Here is a 15756-nt window from a genome sequence, read left to right on the forward strand (position 1 = left end):
ATCTTGTTTACACAAGACAGTCAAATGTTCCATAGTACCTTCTTGCATATGTTATTACCTATAGAGTGGATTATTTCTAAAATATCATTGTATGAGCATATTTCTCAGATATACGTGTCCAGAGATTGGAGAATACAAATCCATGCACCTGCTCATGGAGAGAACCAATGGAAATCCGTGGGACCATGAATGAAAAACAAGCTTATTCACTTTAAGCCATGCAGACATTTTCATCTTCTTGTATGTTAAGTGTGCATCTAATTAAGACAGCTGTAAAGCCCATACTCTTTGAGTTTCCACAGAAAGGTTAATGTCCTGTTTCCATCAAATGACTATTATAACAATTATTATTACAAACATTACATTATAAACTATAAATTACAAAGAAATCAAGTAAATTTAACAGTAATCTGCCAGTTTCTTCTTCCTCAGATGATTTGTTAGCGTCAATAATACAGATTTCTCACTCAATTTTTCCAAATCATCACCTAGTGAGTCAACCTTAGCCTGCTGGACAAAGCCCCTTCCATGACTAATGCAATTTAGAAACTGTGTAGTAAACATCAATTTCAGCAGTTCTTCAAGAGCACTGATATAACTTCATTTATTATCTATGAAACTATCAAGTGACAGGACTCCTAGAGTTCATAACCTCCTGTACAATGAAGTAAATTCAGATTTACACAACCAGAAATATTCCTCAGAGAAAAGTATGCCTGATTACACACCTGCTGGACTACAAATTTCCAGACCAAAATATTTTAAATCATGGTTGGAATAATGGTTACTCCATACATCCATACTTAAAAACCAAATGAAGGTCTCTGATAATATTTCTAAATATTTTTATAAATTATGAGAAATATAACATTTCTCACTTCAACACAGAAATAAGTATATAAAGAAGTTTAAACTAAATTACCACAATATTTTATTCGAAATACAGTGTACTCATTTCAGGAATTGTACACAATGACTATATTATGAAATTTGCATTACTTTAATTACTGAAGTAATTAAAATTGTAATTGATACCATTTATTGCACTCATGAGCATAATATGAATAAAGATGCTTTGACTTTGAGTACAAACTACAGTCCAGGCACTGTTTACAAAACCATTTATTTATTTATTTATTCAATACAACATTCTTTAATGTTTCGACTTGTCCAGTTCACATTATTTATTGATGGGGTTCTAATAATTCAGTTTTATACATAATTAGACTTACTGCCAAATCAAAATTTTCAGTAAACAATGTAAAAGATGATTATTTTATGTTAAATCATAGGCAAAACTTTCAAAAATTTTTCCTGATTTAAACAATACTCTATGTTTATTCATGTTCATGTTTTTTATTTAATTTCTTGCTATACAAGTCCAATTAAAAATTAAAAATGGATTTTTGTTTACTATTTCTCAGCTGATCTACTATCACACAGAACATGTGTATAACCTCAGATTATGCTAGCAAGGACATAGTCAGCAAGGAGGTCCAAGGGGTCCGGAACCCCCCAAATTTTTAATTGTTTCAATGACTTTTTTAGTGAACGATTATTATTATTTAAATAATTCAGTATTGTACTGCTAAAAGACCGTTCTCAATACAGATGCGGGTCAAGAACTTTTTAAGAAACAATATAAGGCCTTACTTTCAATACATTTTGGGAAAATATCAGTTGTCTTGACCCCAAAAATGTTTTCCTGGCTACGATATTGTATACTAGTAGCATAATCAAAGGTATAATAAACCTTATACCATTTCCAATGAAAAGCAAATATTGTTTGTAAAAACAATACAAATATACAATCAAGCTTATCTTACCAATGATTTGTAATTTAAAAAGTCCCAACAGACATAAAAAACTGGGGAACGCCACAGGATGTTGCCCTGACCCGAGGGGAAGTCACCAGACATTTTTTACTACCGAGCACAAAACAGTGGAAATGACTGGCGCATTGTGACAGTGGACATAACTGTGGCTATATAAACACAAGTAGGGCAGGATGTGAGTTGGATTTGATCAACATGGACACTTGCTACAGGGTTCTCGTTGCTGCGATTATCGCCTTCGCCTCAATCCAACTGGTGAGTTACCTCAAATCGTTTTAATTATAACATTATAAAAGTTGCCGCTGATTAAGCAGATGCTGCAAAATCTAGAAGTGATGAAATACTTATTAAATTTATAAACTAAAAGAAAAAACTGTTAGTAAAATATGTGTTTGAAATTTTTTATTGACGATGGAAGAATTGTGAGGGAAACAGGATTTTCAGACATAGGTGGTTGGTCGGCGAATAAAAATCTATTGTGATCTGTATTCTGCACTTCAGTTTTAATAATTAGAGTTGTGTTTTATTTTTTTTAAGTGCATGTTTTATAGTTAGTGAAGTTGACATACAACATGGTGGTTGTGATTTCTGACAATGCTCTGGACTAATTTATTTATTTAAACCTAGTTTGTAATTATTAGGTTAGTTATTTACTTGAAGAAGAGATCAGATTGCAGATCTCGAAACGTAATGTTACTGATTTTTTTTACTACTGAACGAGGACAAATCAGCAAATCCTTCGTAATATGTGTGTAACAGGAATCTGTTATTAGTCACGAATATTTGTCATTTTAATATGAATTTAATGGAGGATTGCTGATAAAATCATGTAAATTATTAGCATGAAATGTGTGGAGTAGTAGATAATTTTCTCTGGCATGAATCAGCAAAACAGATCTTTACATTAACACTTCAAAATGTCTAAACACTCTTGCTAATAAATACAGTAATGGAGACAAAGTTCTTGTAAAAAACAATGTCTTATAAAAATATAATACAATAGCAAATATAGAATAATAGTACGAAAGCTGAACATAATTATATATTACATGCAATTCCATATCACATTATCATAAATTCAAAAAATCTTAGGGTGTACAATATTTTTTAGCTCAACTACAAAATATGTGTGACAATAAATTATGCTTGTAACTATCAACTTCGATTTTACTTGTACACACTGTGATAACTTGTAAAATACAATATTATCATGTTATCAAGACCCACGGACATGAATATCTATCTAGATTATTTTACACTTTTGCTCAACATTAACTCTTTATGACATAAACATACTAACAATACTGTAGAAAATAAAAAAATAACATTGTTTGGGACAATGATACTCAATAGCAACCAACATCCCAAGAAGACAACAAAGATTAAATTTTCTTGCATTGTGTTATTTATTTGTGCTGTGTTATTGGCTGTACTTAGAAATATATTCATGTTTCATTAATGTTTTGTAAAACAAGAGCTTGAATATTTTGCAGATAACTGGACAACAGCTTGATATCCAGAAAATGTACGCAATGTGTCAGGAAAAGTCAAACGCTACAGATGGTAAGGGATAGGCTCAATATTATTTAATAATTACACAATTTACAACTATAACAATTTTCTTCTACTATGCTTTCCTTAAAGTGATATTTTATTGTAAGTAGAAATGTTTTAGGTTGATATATTAGGGAGATGCCTGCCATGGTTAATTTGTATAGTTCTCTCATTAACTGCTAAAATTAAGAACTATTACTTTTAAGTGTATCACATTGTAAAACATTAGTATTGGCTTTAAATTTATCAAAATATTGGCAAAAAGGGTTATTAAACAATAATTTTACTATATTACTTTATTATTATTTAGTTTATAAAATAAAAAACTAATTGATGGAAAATTGATTTTTAATTGGTTAGATTTTATTAAATAACATTACAGAATATTATGTCTGTTGCAAAAACCTTGATAATCGATTTTTTAGTCAAGAGGTACAGTTTGAGGCAAATAAATTTTTCATACAGGACAGGAAATAATGATAGTACTTTGGTGTGTTAAACTTATTAGGCTGAATTACATTATTTTAATATGGAATGTAAAAACTCATTTCCATAGATAAGGAGAATAACTGAATGAATATGCTGTGTAATAAACAAGGAAGTTGTAAGTGATCCAATACAGGTTGGAAATATATTTAATAAGTTTTTTTGTAAACGTAGTTGATAAAACAGTATTACCCAATTTACCTTCTAGAAATAAAAAACAATTAAATTTTCCACATGCTCATACGACAAATAATAGATTTAGATTTAATCAGATTTCAGAAACTCATTTAAAAAAAATTGTCATGTCTTTTGAAAATAAACCATCATCTGGAAATGATGAGGTTACTATACAACTAATAAAACAATCTCTCCCATTCATTTTACAGCCATTAGTCCACTTAATAAATTCATCTCTAATTTCAAGCTATTTTCCGAATCAACTAAAGATTGCCAGATTAATCCCAATTTTCAAAAAAGGTAACCCAAATGACCCCTCATGTTATAGGCTGGTGTCTCTTCTTCCTGTGTTTTCTAAAATATTTGAAAAAGTAGTTTATATTCAATTAGTGAATTATTTAGAAAACAATAAATTATTAGATAAGCAACAACATGGCTTTAGATCGGGAAAGTCCACTACTACCGCTGGCATTGACTTTATTCAGTCAATAATCAACTCGGTGGATAGGGGTGAAAAGGTAATTGGAATTTTCTTGGATCTCACACGGGCATTTGATAGCGTCTCACACCAAGAACTTCTAATCTCTCTTAACAATCTAGGTATTCAAAATAGAGAATTATTATGGTTTGAATCATATTTAACAGAGAGGAAACAATACGTGGAAATAGAACACACATCATCTAAATTAAAACCGAGCAGGTGTCACATTATAAGAAAATATAAGTCTGAAATAGAAAACCATTAAATATGGAGTCCCTCAAGGATCCATTCTGGGCCCATTACTTTTCCTCTGTTACATTAATGGACTACCTAAGGTGGTTCCGCAGGACTGTGGCATTTGTTTGTTTGCAGATGATACCAACATCACCATATCAGGTAATTCAGAAGAAGATATAGAAATATCTTCTCACATTAGTCTAAATTTAGTTAAACAATATTTAGATAACAAACAATTACTCTTAAATTCAACTAAATCAAATTTCATTTCGTTTTCCACTCAACAATCAAGAATAACACCCAAATTTGATATTAATTTAAATAATAATGATATATCCCAAGTTGAGCACACAAAATTTTTAGGACTCATAATTGACGAGAATCTGTCATGGAACGAACACACTGAGCACGTAATTTATAAAATGTCTTCTGGTATCTATGCACTCCGACAGATGTCGCAGATTTGTAGTATACAGACATTGCGGACTATATATTTCTCACTAGTACATTCACACTTAGCCTATGGAATTAGTATATATGGTGCAACGACAAAGAAAAATTTAGACAAAATTTTACGCCAACAAAAGAGAGCTCTTAGAGCAATGTTTAGACTAAAAAAAACAGAATCTGTCAAAAATTTGTTTTCAGAACACAAAATTTTAACTGTTTACAGTCTATACATATATGAGACAGTGATATATATAAAACAAAATGAGAGAAATGCAAAACCTACAAAAATTTTACATCATTATAATACTAGATTTAAAAGAAATGTCCCTCAGCACAAATTAGAATTTTTTCAAAAAAAGAACTGATTTTATGGGCCATAAATTTTTAACAAAACTACCAACAAAAATAATAAATGAACAAAATCTTATTAAAATGAAAAAAGAGTTAAAAATATATTTGATAAATCTGGCTCTGTACTCCCTTGATGAGTTTTGGGAGGGAAGACATTGGGAATGCCTGGTATGTAATTTTAGTATTTCATGTATATAAGCTTCTGGATTGTTTATTTCTTATTACATTGTATAATTTTAATTTTAAATGATATATAGATTAATTAGTATATTGTAAAAAACTTATTGACACTATTCATGTATACGCTGTACTATGTACGAATAAAGAATTTTTGAATCTTGAATTCTTACACGCTCAATCATGCAAAGAAAATTAACAGAGTAGTCCAGTCGGACTGATGTAAATTATCAAAGTTTCACCTTAGTAAAGCATATTTATTAACCTGAGTGACCGGTTAAACATGAAAATACATTATAAATGTAGGATGTACTCAGGAAAACTTGAATTCATCCTGGATTTGTTTATTGGTAGTGATTTATTTGTGTACTTTAATAAATAACGCCAATTTCAAATTGTCATGACACAAAATCATAGTTGTTTTTTTATGGAATTCAAATCATAGCAACTAGAATCATGTCCATAAAGGTTGTTAGAGTACTTTAAGGGTAAACTTTAGTCAAAAAAAATGTAGGTTTGATATTATCAATGAATTATGTACATTTCCTTAGAATTAATATGGCATATTAATCTCTAATATAGTAATCTCTAATGAAATAAAAGTCCAAATACTGTTTTATTTCATACAAAATTTACAGTTTGGTGATGCCTTTAAAAGCAACACAAAAAACAAATTCTGAAGGGATAGTTTAGTCTTAAAACTTTAAAAAATGAGCTTTGTTGTTCAATGTATTTTACTTATCAATCTGTTTGCTTAAAATAAAGATAAAGAAGAAATAATACAGATAGGAAACAAACTTGCAGTTATAAATGCTTCACAAGATTCTTTCATACTGTTGCTATTGTATAGCAAGAATTTTTAATCTAGAAACATTCTTTTGTGTTGTACAGAGGAACTATCTGCATTCCAGAGAAGTCAAAGTATTCCGACAACAGAACACGGGAAGGTAAGTTTGTTATTAGAGTTAATCACATTTCAGTGACATTCGATTATTGTCTATGTATTGTCCATTAAATCAATGTAGTAAATTTGAACTTTTCAGTCGGAGATGATGTGATAGAGTATTTAAAAATATAATTCCTATAATATAAGATACAGTTATTTAATTGTATTCCTTACATTGTTATAATTAATTTTATAAGTGAAATATAATTGTGAAATACAATGTAATTAAAAGTAGGTGGGGATACTCTTCTTAAAATATTAACAATTTTCTTTTCTTAGATACTTAATATCACGGCTTATGTGCCAAATAATTTTCCACTTATATTCATCACACAGATCAGAACTAGACTGATAAACCAATAAAAACGAATGTTTGTCTGTATATACTTTATAGAATTGTAAACTATTTGACCGATTATTATGAAAATTATTATTTGTGTATATAAAGATAAAAGTTTTCAAAGTGCCTGTACAATATAAACTGCAATTACGAGACAGTTACGTATATTAAATAGCCAAACACTATTTGGAGGTGCTAAGTTATGAAGTATACTTGTCTTTAAGATAAATTTCTGATTGAACTTAAAGCTTAAGTGTTATACCACTTTATAATAAAGTAATACATATATGCGTACAATGGCTATAAACACACACTTTTGAAAAATTTTCTTGATCGTGGCGGCGTTGGAAATATAATTCACTTGAACCAGAAGTATACACGGGAAACAGCTAGTAATACATAAACAATGCAATGCAACATTCATACAGTACTAGACAAAGAAATTATACTGTCTCAGATAAGTTCAGGCTTTAACTTGGTTAAAACTCATCATGTTACTATGGACCCAAACTATAGAATTTTTACATTTCAACTTGCAAAAGGCAAGTTGTGATGTGTGTGATGTAAAAGACTAACATGTTATGTAATGTAACTTTAAGTATATAGTTATAAAAATTTAATAATGTATCATATTAAGTAGTGATATAGTAAAATATATTAAGTTTGATTTTACAAAATTAGTAGCTTGTATGAGTATATTGACACGTGTTATGCACATATGTGAGGCATCTGCTTGCAGAAAATGATTTATTTACTTACCCACTACTTTGATGAATACTTATTGCTATATTAAATTTTTTAAAAGAATATTTAGAATATCCAATAAAAGTCAAACTCAAATACATTGTGTTCTATTAAAAGATGTAAAATGAACTCAATTTAACTTCTTTAAAAATTATTCTGTGCTGTTTCAGTGTCTTCTAGCATGCATATTTCAAAATACTGGAGTGGTAAGTATGCAATCATCACTTTAACACTCAGTGATTTGGCTTTCACTTGCTCATAATTAAATTTACCACTTCCTAAATATCTACAGAGTTGAAATTATTCTCTCTAGTTTCAGACTTTTCTTTGTCCCACTGACATTTAAAGTTTCTCACAGAAAATACTAACCAAGTGGAATGAAGTTTTATTTTTCAATATCAGAGCTCATCCAGGCTTTAATACTTAATAATAACATTAATCATAGTTGAGCATTTGTAACTAAGGTTTCAAAAATTCATTAGAAAATAACAAACTTTTATACTCATATTTTTGAAATCACTTCACTCACTGAAGTGACTTTTGAAGTGAGTGATTTTTGAAGTCACTTTGGGAGTGCCGATAGCCGAGCGGTCTAAGACGTTGGACATTGACATGAGTTAGAGATAGCGCGGGTTCGAATCCTGTCTGTGACCGTTGCACTTTTTATCAGTACCAAAGACCTTGTACTGTACCGACTCTCCCCCTTATTCTGCTTGATAAGATCCTCGCACAGGCCAGTGGCCCATGAGGACGGGCAGAGTAAGGCTTAAAAGGGGATCGGCTTCTCCTTTTTTACATTACATACATTTTTACAATACTAATTAAGAAAACAAACATTACAGAATAATAAAACTGTTGATAAATGATCAGTTTTGAGTTTGTGAGTCTCTACCATGTACCTGCCCCCTCATGCACTTATATAAGTTCTTAAAGAAATTTCACCTGACAAGAGTAGACGAGTAATTTCTACTCAAATATTGTTTAAGTAAATTATAGTCACTTAAGAGACAATTATTATCCAAATGCACTTAAACTTTGGGTACTTTAGTATTATTTGGAGGCCACTATTTTTGGAAGTTTTTTTTACCGGGGACCTAAAAAAAACATTAGAATGAACAGCCTATATTTTAATCAATGTTAAAATTACATTCCATTATGATGATTGGTTCTTGTTTTCTGCCTTCCAAAAGGAAGCGATGTCGGCAATGAGGCCACTCTGTCCCCATCTACTATTTGTTATAGACTATCGTAAAAGTAGGTAAATACATACGTATGTATTATAAATATAAAAATGTAACAAGCACTCACGTGATCTAAGCTTGAATTTAGGTACTATCTCAAGGGAAGGTTTTCTTCTACCGAAGTCCACAGTGATGGCCAGGGGCATTTCCAATTGGTACTTTCCTGACCTCACATCACCTACTAGATCATCCAACGTGATCTTATATCGGAAAAGAAAAACATCCCTTGAGATTGTACTCAAATTCAAGCTCAGATTATGTGAACGTTCATAAAGGCTATTTTTAACTTTGGTGCTACTAATAAATAGTAGTAGAACAGTAGTCTTAACCTACTTATATCACGTTATAACATTTAGTAGGTAGGGACAGAGTGGCTTCCTAACAACATGTAAGTTTCACAGTAACTCAAATACAGTCTGTTCTTTCTAAAAATGTAGTGTTTTAAAATCCATGGTTAGAAAAACTCTACCAAAAATAGTAACCTTCAGATAATAGTACCAAAGTACTAAACTTCGCTTGAGGTATTGTCATAAAAAGAAACACAATTTACAGATAATTTTTAAGCTACACTGAATTTTATATTTTCCGTATTTAAGCTTTTTCTGACCCAGATATGTATTGCTTATCTCTCAAGACTCGTTTAAAATAATAAATATTAGTGTAATTGTGTTCATTCCTAAATTATAAAAGATTTCAAAAAAGCAAATAATTTTGTTATTGACATCAATAACAAATAAAATAATCTATTGATATGTACTACATACCTTGAGGGTTACCAAACAATAATTAACACACCTTAGAAATTTATAATTCTACTATCTTATACTACATTATAACAACGCAGATGACCAAAGAAGGCAAGTATAATGCGGAAGGAGTGTACCAGCTGGCCAAACAGTCATACATGAGATCTCCGGAAAAACTGGCCAAGGCTCGGCAGGTTGTTGATATCTGTGCTAAGGAGGGTGAGTACGGCTTTAACATTTATATATTTTAAGTGCATTTAAGAGAAACAATGATAAAAATTTCATAAGTAAGAGACATTGTTTAAATATTTCACAGTGAAAGTATAAAGATAACAGCAAGAATATTGCAAATATTTGTTGTATTAACAGTCATAAAGATACAAATGCATTACTTTTGTAATTTTATTTGAAATCTCAAACTTGATAGGACTCAAATATTTTCAAATTAGAAATGCTCAAAATACAATTACATAAAAAACAATAACGTATCATTGTGAATTTTTTAATCTCAAATATCAATGTTGCCAATATTTACATCAAAGGATGTATTTAGCAACTCTATAAAAAATTCAAACTAAAATTCTCATGCTGCACATACTGTGCCTTTTCCTTCTAAATATTTTTCATGCTGAAAATTTTTTACTCTAATGCAGACATACACCGCAGTCAAAGTTCCAAATATAAGAGGAAGGAATGTAAAATAACAAAAATTATATTTTTACAGTGAAAAACTCTGAGGACAAGTGCGAGGTAGCTGTAATAGTGGCCAACTGTACTATGGCTGCTTCTACTAAGGTAAACGTTATATTACACATTTCTTAATAATTACCTACCAGTAATCTGTTACAGTGTTTGATGTAAAATTCCAAGGGGAAGCTCAAACTTAATCATGGTAGAAGCAATAAGCAAATATTTTACGGTTAGAGAGATAAAAACTGCATCCACAATATTATTAACGCACTCACAATCCAACTTATTCTTTTACTTACCAACTGCAGACATTAATAATGTAGTGTATGGTTCCATTTAGTACATAGAGGTTTAGGATTTCAGATACTTTGTTTTCAAGCTAAGCACAAAACAGGTCCTGTTTCCATGGTTGTCTTGTCTAAACCTGTGCCTACCTCCATACTCTAGCTGGTGATGATCTTGAACTTGGTTATTGAGTATTTCTGCTTCAAAATTCGAGAGAGTAATGACAAATTAGGTAGCTGGCTATTCCTTTCATTTTACAATTAGGCTCTGTTACATATAAGATAAATAACAATTTGCAGTTGGTTTCTTTATTCAGAACCATTCTCCAAATGCTTCCATTCCAATGTATCTCTTATTGGCACAAAGTTTAACCCTCAACTGTTCGCAAGACTTGAATCGATAGATGACTCAGTGCCACTGCAGAATGCACGACTCAAATCAACTTGCACTTGCATACTATGAGTGTGTCAGGGTTAAATGTTCAAGCTGGCAAAGAACTTATGTAACAAAGTTCTGCCTGAAAAATTAATCATGGGTGAGATAAACACTTGTACTCAAGAAGGGATAAAGTGTGTATGATGATCAATTACTGAACCAACCCTTTCCTGGGAGTTATCTTGATGCAACTCGTAAAGCCTGACATACTACTTGACATAAAGCCTTCATCAAGGCAGAAGAGCTGTTAGTACTTGGAAAACAGCTGCAGATACTTATTTCTTCATGTTGTCCCTTTAGTTTTCAGAATTCTCTAACGACACAATCGTCCCACATACAAGGGATCATATATGTCGTATCCATCAATATCACATGAGTGGAGTACCATGACTAGGATACTTGCTCTTCAATCACTTGATTGTACAGTTACTTTAACCTCTCCATGGTTGGCTTATAAATTTCTTGAAACATGACATGGGCCAAGAATATACTACTCTTGCTAATCCTAAAACATTGAGATAATGGGAATCACATGATTGAAAACAAACACGTAGTAGCTCTCAAATATCTCTATTAGACCTTTACTAAGCACCAATGTGAGATTAATCTAGATAATTGATGTTTCAGATATTGTTTGAATATGTGTAAGCTGATAGGCGTTACAAAAATGTTGTGTGTTGTCTTGTGAAATGTGTGACAGTTTTTTAATTCAATCACATTTTTTACAAGACTGCCATACTTTTCACAAAAGAACATACAGCATTTCAATACTATCATCATATATAAAATAATGTCTCGAGACATCATTTGCATTAACCTACAAAAATGATGTCAACTTCACATTACATTTTTAAATTGCATTAGGACGACTGACATTATGAGCTACTTTACTACTGCTATGGTTATGGAAAAATTAGAAATAACAGTTTTTGAGAGTATATGACAAGCTGTTTCATGTTTGCTGTTGTGAGGAAAATATGTTTAGTTCAATTGATGATAATGAGTTTTCAAATGTTTACTACCTATCCTAAGTAGCAACTTCTGGGATCTTACACTAAGTTGTTTGATAGCCAACAATGATTCTCAGATTAAAACAGTACTGGGTAACCTCAGTTGTTTACAGTAGCGTTGAACATGTTTATGTTACTCAGCCTACAGTAGCAGACCTTTACAATGTTCAGATCAGCCACCTAGTACTCAGTATTAGCTGTATTGTAAAACGTGAGAAAATAAGCATATGTCCATTTTGAAACTTTTAAAAACCAATCTCCTTTAACAAGTGAGTAAAAGCAAAATAATTAATTATAGTTCATACTATAATCATATCTTTTAAATTGTTTTAAGTAATAAATTTATTTCTATGTTTCAGCTGGGCCTCGAGTCTGTATAGATGTGGAACTCCTGAAGCAATTTTACTGGAAATGATTTGTAATTGTATGAGTGTACAATTGATTGTGTTATTTATTTATTTTATATGTTAAATACAAATACTGCTAAAAACTGTCTTCAATGCCTATTTATTTTTAGTAATAAGAATGTTATATTAGTAACATTGGATGTTAATAAGGGATTTTTCAAATAAAACAAGGTAAGCTAAAACTTGAATACCACAACTTGAATACCTTACTAGGGTGTAAGGATTATTTTATGAGCATATTATGAAGTTGAAAAACTGTCATAATTAAATTTACTTAACTATTCCTTCAATAAACCTTAGCTTTTTTTTATAAAATTTAAATATGAATTAATAAGTTAGTATTGTATTAATGTAGAGAACAATGAGGGTAAAACAAAGTTAAAGTGGCCCACAAAGTATACATGCACGTATTTCCTTTTAGGCAATTAAAGTAATTATGAATCGTATTAAGTAAAAAGTATTATTATTAAATCGAGTCATTTTAAAAAAAGCTCAAGTCTTTGTGTTTGTGAGTATGCCCACATATGTTTGTCTACACATTATTTCAACAATTGTTTGACGATCAGCACTCTACTCATGTCTACTGAAGAGTAAGACACAGTCGAAAAGTTAAGATTTTTTATTCAACCCTTTCCTTATACCAAATGTGGAATACAAGCGATTGACTTTTTTTTACTGTAGTAAGTTTTCTCAGTCCAACCCAAACACAAAACAATCACAATTTTAAGAGTAAGAGATAATACCTAACCATTGCCTGTTATAAAAAATGCAACGTGCACACAAATGTTTCACAAAGTTTAATTTTGTTAATGATAAGGGAAAGAAACCGGTCATCAAAGTTCTTTTTTAATACTCTTAAAAATTGCTTTTTTGTCTATGAGCATTTATGGAATTTGTATTTAGGCCCCAGAAATCAATCTACATTCTAGATCTAGAATAACCTAACTTGTTAATATGATCGGTAGCTTTATTCAAGCATAATTCCTGATCTTCCTAATTGTCTTACATCCTAACTTGTCATTCAGAACATTTATAAATGATGAAAGTTCTCTGGACTGTACATTTTGAAATATTTAAATTACCGATAACTGATCAGATTTTGAAAAAGACCAAGAAAAACATTAATATAGGTATAATGATTGAAAACGATCAAAATTAACAAATTTATTATCATAGTAAAAATCTATTCTACACATTTGGTTTCTATTCTTTAATATTTTAGTGCTACAGAATCTGGTCTAATGTCTTATCCCTCAGTACTAAAATGTCCATAGGAAAGTTTCATAAACTCTGTTGCTTACAGACTTTTTTTCTTATTTTGTTTTATACATTAAATGAAAGAATTAGTCACAAAATATAAACAATATTTTGCACAAATTAAAAAATGTAAGATTTACAAAAATTAAAATAATGTTACAGCAGATTGAATTTTAAGTGGTCGTGGACATAATAGTGTTTAATACCATTTTATAGCTAAGTTGTATCGCCCACAGAGATCCCTGTACTTTTAAACTATATCATAAATAACTCAGTGATGGTTTAGCACCATACAGATAACAATCACACTGCAGTTAAAGTTTAAAGATTACACTGAATCTAAGAGTCAAACAGAGACTTTAAGACAACCTTAGGTCTGTTATGTGAGACAGGCTGTTTCCGCTTGTTGTAAGAGCCAGAAGCTTGTTGCGATGGTTGTGACGACAGGCAGAGCCAGTGTCTGTGGTAGTTATCCACTCTCACATTGTGGGGCAGATCCTCCTTCACCACGTACGGGATGTGCCAGTCACCCCTCGCGTTGCACTGGATGCTCTGCATGAATGACACTGGTTCCTGCACACAAATCAAACACTAACATCTGCCAATTTGATCTAACTAATTAATATAACATGAAATGGTAACAGATTAAACCATTTTTTGGGTTGTTCTATGCTAGAAGTGAACCACCATGGTCTATATAGACGTTTATGATTATAAGTTAAATTGCCATACAACATAAACTAATACACATAGTATCTGTGGGCATGCAAGAATGTAACAAAAGTCTTTGTATAATCAATCCAACAAGTGAAACGTAGTGAAAAACTGACTAAGGTAGATAAAGTATTTCTACCACAAAATGTAACTTCTTTAATCCAACCAATGAACCAAGATATAATCTAATAAATGGATCATAGCTGAAAATACAGGTTTTTTTTAAAAAGAACTCCCAAGTTTAAGTATAAATTTAATAAACAAACTAATTAAAAACGACATCAATGAGTATGTGTCATGAAAGAGAAGTCCAAGTTTTGTTTAATGTTAGTAGGCTTCAACATGGGATCCATTTGTTGTCCTGCACACGTCGAGACAATATTCCGCTTTTTTGCTATGTATTCACCAAACATTTCAGATGTAATTGCCCCAACGTTTCTTAGGTGTAAATGATTGATGTCTCTCATTTTTTTCACAGAACATTTTTTATGTGCCCCCTAAAGAAAAAGTCCAGTGGGGTTAAGTCTGGGCTTCATAGTGGCCAAGGTATTGGGCCAGCCCTACCTATCCACCTTCCTGGAAAGCGAATATCAAGAACCATGCGTACACGGTTACTGTAATGAGGTGGGGCGCCATCATGTTGGAAAAAACACAACCCTCCTTTCCACCTCAATATCGTCCATTTGGGGAAAGATATTCTCTGTAAACATTTCATAGTGAACGTCTCCGTTTATTGTTTTTTCAACAAAGATGAAGGGACCAATTACACAATCTTTCATCAAACCGCACCAGACATTAACTTAGGGAGTGTCGCATAGATGCTTAATGACTTCATGAGGATGCCAGCTGCAGGGTAGCCAAACTTGGAGAGTTGATGAATCACATACCACAAACTAGAATAGTGTATGTCACTTGGAACCATTAAAGCTAGGGAGTTCTTTTTAATACATTCTGTATATCAGCTCAATTTTGAGACAAGAGATTATGAAATCCACAGACTAAAAAAATTAATTGACACAATGGTTACTTCATTAGATGAAATGAAACAACGCACTGTAAAGGGGTTGACATGAAATGAAAAATTCCATTATTAAAGAGGCGGAGTTAGGGCTGTCAAGCCCTCTCTACCACTCAACCTCATATACATACAGAAAATTAACAAATAATTGAATACAGATACTGTAAAATTTTAA

General features: G+C 31.2%; 1 protein-coding gene across 1 annotated transcript in view; it reads right to left on the reverse strand.

The window, feature by feature from the left end:
- LOC124356748 (general odorant-binding protein 19d-like) overlaps nt 1-15756 on the reverse strand; it is an 87909-nt gene that overhangs the window by 56848 nt on the left and 15305 nt on the right. The window lies entirely within an intron of this gene.

The sequence above is a fragment of the Homalodisca vitripennis genome, chromosome 3 (assembly GCF_021130785.1).
Source record: "Homalodisca vitripennis isolate AUS2020 chromosome 3, UT_GWSS_2.1, whole genome shotgun sequence".
In the NCBI taxonomy this organism is placed as follows: Eukaryota; Metazoa; Arthropoda; class Insecta; order Hemiptera; family Cicadellidae; genus Homalodisca; species Homalodisca vitripennis.